The sequence below is a fragment of the Plodia interpunctella genome, chromosome 22 (genome assembly GCF_027563975.2).
Source record: "Plodia interpunctella isolate USDA-ARS_2022_Savannah chromosome 22, ilPloInte3.2, whole genome shotgun sequence".
Classification (NCBI taxonomy): Eukaryota; Metazoa; Arthropoda; class Insecta; order Lepidoptera; family Pyralidae; genus Plodia; species Plodia interpunctella.
Window position 1 is genome coordinate 1,346,981 of NC_071315.1, and position 11,649 is coordinate 1,358,629.

The following is an 11,649-nucleotide window of genomic DNA, read 5'->3' on the forward strand; positions in this document are numbered from 1 at the left end:
AGACACTGTACACAAATAATAAGATTAAACATTGTTGCACTTTTCTAATTGCAACACTATGCATTATTATATATTATTTTAATGTTTTGCAAATAAATACATATTTATTGTCATTTTTAAAAGAAAAATAAGGTTACCCATATTTTAACACAATACGTTATACGTTACACAATAATAAGCTACGTGTAAAATTAAGAGTTTCTGTATCTTGCTCAGTGTCAAATGTAGCAAATTTGCGAATATAGATATAACCTGTAACCTAATAACGACCTATGAATAATTAAAAAAAAAATACTCACATAAAATATCCGTTCTCAGTTAATCCACACACCGTCACCTACTGTGCTAACAGCATAGTTTAGTTAGCGTCCCCGACCAAAATATGCTAAGGTTATTTTCATCTTAATATTCTGGCAACTAACAACGTCACACTGTCGCATTAAAAACTTTTTTTGGAATTACACAAACCACTTCTTGTGCTGCACTGAATTTAAAAAGTTAACACTACTTTTTAATTTCGACGATCTGTCAAGATTTTTGAAATTTCCAACGCGCACGTGTTCGATTTTCGAACGGACAGCGAACGATCCGCTCCCAGTCGCGTCTGTGATCAAACTGAATTCTGGACCGACTTTCGGTACCGCTGAAAAGGTGTACATTTTCAGCGGGAGAAAAGCGTCGACAGATATGTTCGTCTCCTTCTCTCGCCTTGAGGAAAATGCTGAATGCATTCGCAATGTTGACTCATAGCTTTGGGTTATTGCGAAATAAATATTATGAGTAGCTGTTATGTTTTATTTATAAGTTATGATTTAACGATATATTGAACGTATTGGTTTAGATAAACACATTTTTGAGCATTCGTTCCTTTGTTTTTGTTTTCTTTTTTTTTTGTTGACACACATTTGATTCAGCCGCTCAAAAATGTTATAAACGTAACTTTATTTCTTTCAATTATTTTTAAATTAGGTACTACCCATAAAAATTTCTTCTTTTCAAAATCACTTCGAGTGTGTGTTATTGCTAACACTGGTGTCAGATTTTTATACAAGTCGCCCAAAGGCATCTGACATGACTTTTACGACAAACCGTCATCTAGTGGTAGGTAGTATCTTCCTGTCATTTTGTACTACCTACTAATTAAGTATTGTATTTTGTATCTACCAAATTGTAGAAGAAATATGAGTTACAATTATAAATATTGAAAAATAAAACGCGAACGTTGAAGCTTGAAGCAAATTCAATTTCTCCAAGCCAACCTTTGGGTGGAAAAAGGAAAACGCGAACTAAAACGGTGCAGTAAATATTATATAGGAATGGAAATAGAATCCTTTCTATTTCAATGGCCATTAAGTTGTAACATCTGCAGGCCTACCATCAACTTTTACAGAACGATTCCAATGCAACTCAGCTCAATTTAGGCACCTAAAATGAATCGCATTCATACAAAAAATCATGTCGATGGTACAAATTTGCGATGCAGTTCAGTTTAGGTCGGTAGGAGATGATGGTAAGCCCCCTGGTGCGCATGAGTGATGATGCTGAGCTGCCTAGGATGCCACGCTCATTTAAATGAACAAATTCTTTAAATATATTAATCCAAAAATAATTATTAGCTAAAGAATAAAACAAAAATTAAAAAAATATTTTTTAAAAAAAAAAGCTAAGGAATTTATTAGAGATTAATGTAATAGTAGTGACAGCGCGGTTAATCGACGCTGTGTCCCTCAACGCCATGTTTGCTCATCGCTGTCAAATGTCCCTATTTATAATAGGTTAATCAGTTTTATTAGTGTATGTGTTAAGCTTTTGTCTAGTAATTACGTTTCTTGGCTCACAGCATGTGTTTGGCAACTGTAAGTGCTGTGTGTTCTTTTATAATAAATCAATTAAATAAAGTATATTATAATGTTACAAGTTTATTTGTTAGACAAATTAAAAAACCCCCGACTTTCGATATTAATTTTCGCTACAACTTTTGAACGGCCGAACCGATTTCGATCACACATATCTAAGACACCACCGCATAAAAATTAGCTATCAAATAAATGAAACCGCATCCAAATCGGTTCGCCCGTTGCCACGTACACAGACAAGACACACTTAGCGGTCAAACTTATAACACCCCTCTTTTTGCCTCGGGGGTTAAAAATATAGTAATATTTTAGAAAATTACGTTAAGTATTCATAATAAAATAATTTTCTTGCCTTTTCTAATAATAAATCATCAAGAGTTATGTCATGTCGTAAAATTTAACACCTATAGGGATCTTAACACTTCGTCGTTTCCGTTCGTTTAAAGTTAATAATTTGGTTGGAGTAGGGCCTCGTATTATTGAATTCTGGTGAAAAATGATTCATTTCGTGTGCGAATCTTGTCAAAGTTGAATCATTCATTCAGCAATTGAACTTTCTCTCTCTCTCTCTCTCTCTCTCTCTCTCATCTCTAATATTTTTTAATTATTTTTTTTACGAACAGCTTTCCTACGTTTTTGTCTCCACTTCGTAAGGTCGTCGCGAGTAGGCATTCAGAAATTAGGCAGATCTTCACGGGCACTTTTTCACGACATAATATTGTAAACTGAATAATATTTATCAAAGCTACAAAACTGCTAGCATTTCTGAACGTGTCTTGAATTGTTTTTTGCATGTTCTAGAACATTCAATTTAAGTTCATAAACTTTCATAGTCAAAGCTATTTTAAAGTTTTCGCTGCTGGCACATGGACGGATGAAAGTCATGTAATATATATTAAATTTGTGTAGTGAATCAAATAAATTAAGAAAATCTTTTTCCGATATCTTTAGGGATAGTACGTACATCTTGTACAGTCAACAGCACATCAAGTTACCATGCATGGACCTGTTTCGCGCGGTAATTGTGGCGAGTTTACAATGAATTTGGGCAAGTTGATGTGCTGTTGACTGTACATGAGCGGAGTAGACAAATCACCGGTGAAACTCCAAAATCGGACCCCAGTTTTGAAAGTAATTATTTCGGCAACACAAAACCGAATTTGATATCGGGTTATATGCAATTACTTTGTTTGTCATTCGTTGGCCGTACAGTGGTTAAGACGCTTGTGATTGTATTGTCCCAGGTTCGAATACTACTCGTGCCATATGGGATACCAATTTTTTGCGACATCTACGGGAGGATGTGATTCGTGGTCCTCTCCTAGGGCGGAACCACACGACCCGTTTCCACATTATACCGAACTAATTTGCTTCGACATTTTCCTTATTACTGTCACTACGTCAGATCTACAGTCTCATACATAGATAAAAGAAATATATGTCCCACACCAAGGCATGCAGATCGATAGACTACTTATAAAACTATGAATTCACGTGTTTGGAGAAAAGGCTGCGGTGAAGTTAGTCAATCACTCAGTAACGCAATAGTTTTATACATATCGGGGAGTGAAGCCCCGAGCAACATCTAGTTTATGTTTTTACCCGAGCAAAGCCGAGACAGACCGCTAGTGACAGATAAATGTACATCGAAATGTGTTAGGCAGTATCGTGTTTAGTAATATACTCTCAATTTATGTCGCCGACCGCAGGACAGTAATTTATGTGCATTCACGTATTGCATAGCTGCACAGAGATACATGCATGTTGTTTTAAGCCTACACACTGAAAAAAACGTGGTTTAACTTTAAGAAGTTGTTAATTTTCTCTTCACTAATTAAATTCACATAAATTCAAAATTCTTTATTCAATTCAGGATGATATACTTACATCACTTATTGACGTCAAAAAATACATGTTTTGTATGTATGTTTACAACGCGATAACTTTCGAACTGTTCGTTTGATTTTGATGAAATTAAAAGGAATGTAGAATCTGTCAATATCATTTTTAATTTCGTGAAGCAACAAAATCGGTTAAGTCGTTTTTGAAATGTTCACAATTTTGTAAAAACTCATGAAAAATTTATTGTGTTCGCGGCCAACAACAGTTTTTTTTAAATAAAATACCATTAACCAAACAAAATACCTGTATTCAAATTAAAATTCAAAATTCTTTATTCAATTTAGGATGATATACATCACTTATTGACGTCAAAAATTACTTAAACTAAGTCTACTGCCGGCTTCCAAAGCGCAGGTGAAGAAGAAGCGGCGCAACAAACTTCACCGCAGCCTTTTCTCCAAGGACGTCCATTAACAAATATAGGTGTTATATATATATTAAAAATTAGGAGGACGAATTTACATCATTATTAAAAATGTGAAAATTTTAATGAATAAACAAAATAAAATAAAAGTTGTATTTCCAATAAAATTATTGAAAATTGACACACAATATATATATATATATATATATATATTGATTACATATGTTATGAGGATACTGTCCCTACATTAGACATTTCATCGATAAATAATGTAACTTATGTTTTATGAATGCAAAAACAATATACATATATTAGGTAATCATTTTAGAAAAATATAGGCATTTTTTTATTTTATTTGTTTGTTATTTGAAATAACTTAAGTGCACATAATAAAAAAAATAAAAAAATATAATTTGAGCCTAGTTACCAATATTATAAATGCGAAAGTTTGTGAGGATGTTTGTTATTATTTCACGCAAAATCTATTGAACCGATCGTTATGAAATTTTGTACACGGTTAGAAAATAACCTAGATTAATACATAGAGTACTTTTTATCCCGAAATTCCCACGGGAGCGAAGCCCCGGGGCGCCGCTAGTAATATATAAAATTGGTGTAATCATGACTCCTTTACTTTATTAATTTTATTTATATTTATTTTAAATACTCAATTCGTTTTCGACCAATGCAAAATACAAATATTCGCTTCTTGTACAATAAACTCTTCAGCTTTCAAGCTCGATATCACCAAGAGCTTTAAGTACTCCATCCTCCACTGAACCTGTACTCGACAGTCGATCAATCAGTCGGACAATCAATTCGTTTTTCACTTGTTTTCGAATGATTTAAATACAGAATTCGAGCCAATTTATTTCAATTTGTTATGTTCATCTTCGTTACGCTAAAATTGCTTTATAAACTTAAATTTTATAGATTTCGGCCATTTTTGTGGTATTGTGAAAGTGCACTTTCGTCACTTGAGTTTCGGGCACTGATGGCAAATGTGAACTCAAAACTGTTTGCGTGCAGTTTTGTCAATATTCTTTGTTTTTGGCACTCTTTATTTGTATGGGTCCCATACAAAGAAAGAGTTATAAAGAATAAAACATTATTACTATTATAAAGGTAAAAAATTATTAAACATTGTCGTAGTATGGGTTCGTATTAAAAAAAAACAAAGTTGCCGAAATGAAACTTGGGCGCCATGTAATAATTTCTTATCAGACAACAAAGATCCATATTTATACTTGTATAGTATCGAACTATAGCTTTTACTTCCCACCTTTGCCGCGTATTCGTACATGTAAAATTTATTAATACTATGCAATGAGAAAAAAATGCATTTATATTGAAATTACAGACAGACACTTCAATTTAATTTGAAGTACATCTTGACGCAATATGTCCTTTTCTCACAATGCCCTTTCTCAGAATGTCCTTTTCTCAAAATGTCCTTTTCTCAAAATGTCCTTTTCTCAAAATGTCCTTTTCTCATAATGTCCTTTTCTCAAAATGTCCTTGTGTGTTTGTGATGATATTTTAGATAAGCAACTGATTAAAACAGTTTTTTTTTATTAAAATGACATTTTGAGAAAAGGACATCGTGAGAAAGGACATTGTAAGAAAAGGACATTTTGCGCCAAGACGAATTTAATTTATTTATTATATTATGTATGAATAGGTGATGATAATTTAGATAAGCAACTGATTAAAACAGTTTTTTTTATTAAAATGACATTTTGAGAAAAGGACATCGTGAGATAGGACATTGTAAGAAAAGGACATTTTGCGCCAAGACGAATTTAATTTATGTATTATATTATGTATGTATAGGTGATGATAATTTAGATAAGCAACTGATTAAAACAGTTTTTTTTTATTAAAAAGACATTTTGAGAAAACGACATCGTGAGAAAGGACATTGTAAGAAAAGGACATTTTGGGACATTTTATATGGAATATATGACATTATCCATTAAAAATCTCGCAACAAAATCATCAAATTACATAGGGACAGACAGACAGCAGGAAGCGACTTTGTTTTATACTATACAATGGGATAATATTAGATATCAAAGAAAAGTACCTATTCATTTTATAAAAGTGATTTTTCGGTGTTCTATTAATGTGTCTTGACTTTTCCTGATTTAAAATGAAATGGCGGACAGCAACACCGAGTTTTTCAATTAAACTGGAATGAAACAGCCAATACCGCGCAGGATTAACCTTAATCCCTTTTATTGGAGTCCTGACAGACACTTAATATATCTGAGGTATGATACTATAATGATTTTGTTATCGAAAGCACGGGCCAATCTCGTGTGATTACTGGGGGGCTACCATGAAACTATATATAGAAGCGGTGGTGTAATGGTTAAGACGCCTGCCTGTGGATCGAAAGATCCCAGGTTCGAATCCTACTCGTGCCACATGAGTTTGTATACCAATCTGACTCATGTATAGTAGTTTACATAGACCACCACTTGCTTCCGGTGAAGGGAAACGTCGTGAGGAAACCTGCACACTGGTTGATTATTAACTTGTGTGTGAAATGGAGAAGGCAATGGCAAACCACTCCATTAATAATGCTAAGAAAGTTGTTGTGTGTGTTTCGTGCCGCGTAATGACCACGACCCTCAGCCATGAGGAATGCGACTATGAAGAAGACCATGAAAATAAAACACACGTACTTAGTACGTCATTGCGTCTAAAAATTCTCTTTTGCGTTTACAAATTCTCTCTTTTTTTGTTTTCACGGTGCGTAATCCCTTTATGGAGTCCTGGCAGACAATAATATAGCTGAGGAATGTACTATAATGATATTGTTAACGAAAACACGGGTCAATCTCGTGTGATTACTGGGGGGCTACTATGAAACTATAACACATGTAGTACGTCATTGCGTCCAAAAATTCTCTCTCTAAAGTTGTTAGTGAATGCCAAATCAATAATATAACCATAAGAATAATCCTACTAGTATTATTGATTTGTCTATGTATGTATGACACATCCTCACAAACTTTCGCATTTAGGTATAATATTAGTATGATGTATGCATGTTTGTTACTCTTTCACGCAAAATCTACTGGAGCGATTGTTATGAAATCTGATACACGCTTATAATATAACCTAGAATAACACATAGGCTACTTTTTATCTCGAAATTCTTAATATAAATGTGTTTGTTTGTCCGTCTTTCATGTCAAAACGGAGCAACGGAATATATATATATATGAGGTAATATTTTGTGTGGTTATGGTTGGAGAACTGGAGGGTATCACAGGCTACTGTTTGCCGCGGGCGGAGGCGCGGGCAACAGCTAGTTGCTCATAAAAGTTCAGCGGTTACAAGCGAACAGACGGTAGAAATTCCTCTCATTTCGAAATACCTCATCGTCACTGCGAACCCGTGGCGGAAAGAAGCTCGAAACATACGGGCATTAATTGGTAAGTAACCGCGACGTTTGTTTCTGTAATTGTATATGGTTAATACAACCAGTGTTAGCAATAACACAATCCGTAAGTAATAATTTTAATCTGGCGTTTTGACCATCATCTTTTGTTAATAACTGATCTGCATCGCAAATTCTTACCATCAAGTTAATTTTTATTTCTATACAATTTATGTAGTTAAGTGCTCACCCGCAATAAAAATACCCCTTACCCGCAATAAAAATTGCTGGGTTTCTAGCGTTTTTTTAAATATATTTTAGTTGGGTGGGCCTCGTCGCGAACCAAATTGATAGGTTCTTACATCTGCATCTGCAAATATACTTGGGGTGCCTTATACTCATGGATTTAGTCACCTCATGTGAGTGAATTCATAACAACACATTAGAAAACTACACATTGATATGTTAAAATAACTGTTATGTCATGTCAATATTTATCACACTCATGAATACACATCCGTTATTCTCCTTAGTTATACTCCTCATGGCTGAGGGTCGTGGTCATTACGTCTAATGAAACACAATAACAACTTTCTTGGCATTATTAATGGAGTGGTTTGCCATTGCCTTCTCCATTTCACACACGAGTTAATAATCAACAAGTGTGCAGGTTTCCTCACGATGTTTTCCCTTCACCGGAAGCAAGTGGTGGTCGATGAAAACTACTATAAATGAGTCAGATTGGTATACAAACTTATGTGGTGATTTGAACCTGGAACCTTTCGATCCACAGGGGATTACACCACCACCGCTTCTTTAAAATTACGTGAGGAAACCCTCACGATGTTTTTCTTCACCGGAAGGTCGATGAAAACATGAGTCAGATTGGATTCAAACTCGTGTGGCAGTGTAGGTATTATTAAAAATTACTATGCACACATACTTTTAAAGTTATTTTTGAAAATAATAATAAGATGAGGGTTCAATTCCCGCTCGATTCCAGATTTTTTTCATCTAATTATTATTATTTAAAATGTTCATAATTCCGTCCCGTGTGTTTCCAATCGGAATCCATCGAATCGGGTTGAAATTCAATTTGCGATGCATTTAGCGCCCGGCACAGATAAATTGAGTCGCTTTTATTTTAAAAGGCCTTATGTCTCATTGCATTATGGTTGGATTTATTTGACTTATTACTGGCTGGAGAGTGAGTAAAAATTAATGTACTTAAAAATAAAAAGTAATTCAAACTCGAAAATTTTGAATTATAGAACGATATCATTCACAGAAACTAACGGTCGCTCAATTTTTAATCCCCGACTACAGAAAATATAATTTTAACGTGTCTGTATATCTGTCTGGGGCTGAACGGATACGGATCTAATTTTGTTTTTAGTTTTATTCGGTCTACAAATCAACTTGGGGTAAAAATACGTTTTTTGTATGTATGTTTGTAACGCGATAACTTCCGAACCTATGGTTTGATTTTGATGAAATGGAAATGGTACAGTTTTTTTTAATAAAACACGATTAACCAAACAAAATACCTGTATTCAAATTAAAATTCAAAATTCTTTATTCAATTTAGGATGATATACATCACTTATTGACGTCAAAAAATTACTTAAACTAAGTCTACTGCCGGCTTCCAAAGCGCAGGTGAAGAAGAAGCGGCGCAACAAACTTCACCGCGGCCTTTTCTCCAAGGATGTCATTTAACAAATATAGGTCTTATACATATATTAAAAATCTTCAAGCACAACACATTACGTCTACGTTCAAAAGCTTCATTTACTGTTGAGTGAACGTTGCTATATTGTTATTCTGCCCGACCTGTGACCCTACAAAGGATTTACCGATAAAATTATCCCATTCAGTTAATAGGGACGTGAATCACATTTTCTGCTTTGTCACATCCTTGTATCAATAGGGATAGTAATGTATGGGTCATACCTGTTAAGCTTAAGGCCTTGTTCGCACGGTGAAAAAACGTTCTGACAAATCGTGTGTTTTCACAAATCGCAGTTTTTCAGATGTACTCGTAATGTTTCAGATGTTTTAATCGCATTTTGAACGTTGTACAGTCAACCGCAAGTCAAGTTACCCCGCCTGGTTCTTTATGCGACAGCAATAGGGGCGAGTTTGCAATGGATTTGGGTAGCTTCATTTACTGTTGAGTGTACGTTGCTATATTGTTATTCTGACTTTTTCTTTCAACTCCTTATCAGATAACGTTATTTAAGTATTGTTAAATACATATATTAAAAATTAGGAGGACGAATTTACCTGTACGTAGGTACTTTTAACATGTGTTCTTTGTACAATAAAAATATTACAAACAAACAAAACATATGAGAAACCAGAATCCCCTGGCAAGTTACTGGCCTGCTCCTTGTTCACTATTACTCGACATAATATACTCTCAATACAAATCTTCGGTCACAGTCACAGCCGTTAGTTTGAAGGACTTGTGTGAGCTGGGTAATGAACTGGAAGACGTTTAGGGCTGCTACTTGCGAGTTTGTGGCATTTTAGTAATCTTTTACATACATACAGAGTAACTTTTAATACATTGGCAATATTTCTCTACATGTTTAGTTCATGATTCTCAACAACCTTTAGTATCGTAACTCCCAAATTGCGAACAAAAAAATCAGCTTTTCTATACAAAATCAAATTATCTAACTTGTGGAAAATGTATGGATCAGCTGATTTTTACGAATAGTTGTTCAGTACCATCGACTCTGAGCATGTAGATAAAATAATAATGAGGACACCAGAAATACAAATAGACTATTCACTGTTTTACACAGGCTTTTATTATGGAATTGTAAATTTAAAGTGACAAAATTCGTTGTCATGATTTAGTCGCCTCTTACGATATTCTCGGGTGGTTACGCAAAGGCCCTATTCTAGGGCGGAAATGACACACCTCACTTCATCCACCTTAGTTGACCGAGCGAACGAAGCGAGCGAGGTCTACAAATCATCTTTGGGCAAAAATACATTTTTTGTATGTATGTATGTTTCTAACGTGTTAACTTTGAAATTTAAAATGTATGTAGGATCTGTCGATAGAAGTTTAAAGTTTGAGGCGGGTAATCTCCGAAACTACTGAACCGATTTCAAAAATTATTTCAACAGTAGAAAGGCACATTATCCAAGATTGCTATAAGCTATATTTTATCTCAAAATTGCCACTGGAGCGAAGCCCCGGGAAACCTCTAGTATACATCAGTTTCTCTTTCAGAGCTCATCAGCTCTTTGTAAGCTACCTATAGGTTTTAACTCACGCACACTAACGCGTTACGTTTCACGTAGGTACACGAACTTTGGCTCCGCGCAACTCATTTAACTTCATATAAAAAGACAGTGCCCGACCTATGACCCTACAAAGGATTTACCGATAAAATTATCCCATTCAGTTAATAGGGACGTGAATTACATTTTTTGCTTTGTGGCATCCTTGTATCAATAGGGATAGTAATGTATGGGTCATACCTGTTAAGCTTAAGGCCTTGTTCGCACGGTGAAAAAACGTTCTGACAAATCGTGTGTTTTCACAAATCGCAGTTTTTCAGATGTACTCGTAATGTTTCAGATGTTTTAATCGCATTTTGAACGTTGTACAGTCAACCGCAAGTCAAGTTACCCTGCCTGGTTCTTTATGCGACAGCAATAGGGGCGAGTTTGCAATGGATTTGGGTAGCCTCATTTACTGTTGAGTGTACGTTGTTATTCTGACATTTTCTTTAACTCCTTATCAGATAACGTTATTTAAGTATTGTTAAATACATATATTAAAAATTAGGAGGACGAATTTACCTGTACGTAGGTACTTTTAACATGTGTTCTTTGTACAGTAAAAATATTACAAACAAACAAAACATATGAGAAACCAGAATCCCCTGGCAAGTCCTTACTGGCCTGCTCCTTGTTCACTATTACTCGACATAATATACTCTCAATACAAATCTTCGGTCACAGTCACAGCCGTTAGTTTGAAGGACGTGTGTGAGCTGGGTAATGAACTGGAAGACGTTTAGGGCTGCTACTTGCGAGTTTGTGGCATTTTAGAAATCTTTTACATACATACAGAGTAACTTTTAATACATTGGCAATATTTCTCTACATGT

General features: G+C 34.7%; 1 protein-coding gene across 2 annotated transcripts in view; it reads right to left on the reverse strand.

The window, feature by feature from the left end:
* Positions 1-622, reverse strand: part of LOC128679766 (uncharacterized) — a 138,446-nt gene extending 137,824 nt beyond the window's left edge. For both annotated transcript variants that reach the window (XM_053762202.2, XM_053762203.2), the window contains exon 1: positions 300-622. The gene's annotated coding sequence lies outside the window, so the exon portion shown is untranslated. The remainder of the gene's footprint in view (positions 1-299) is intronic.
* Positions 623-11,649: the final 11,027 nt, after the last annotated feature.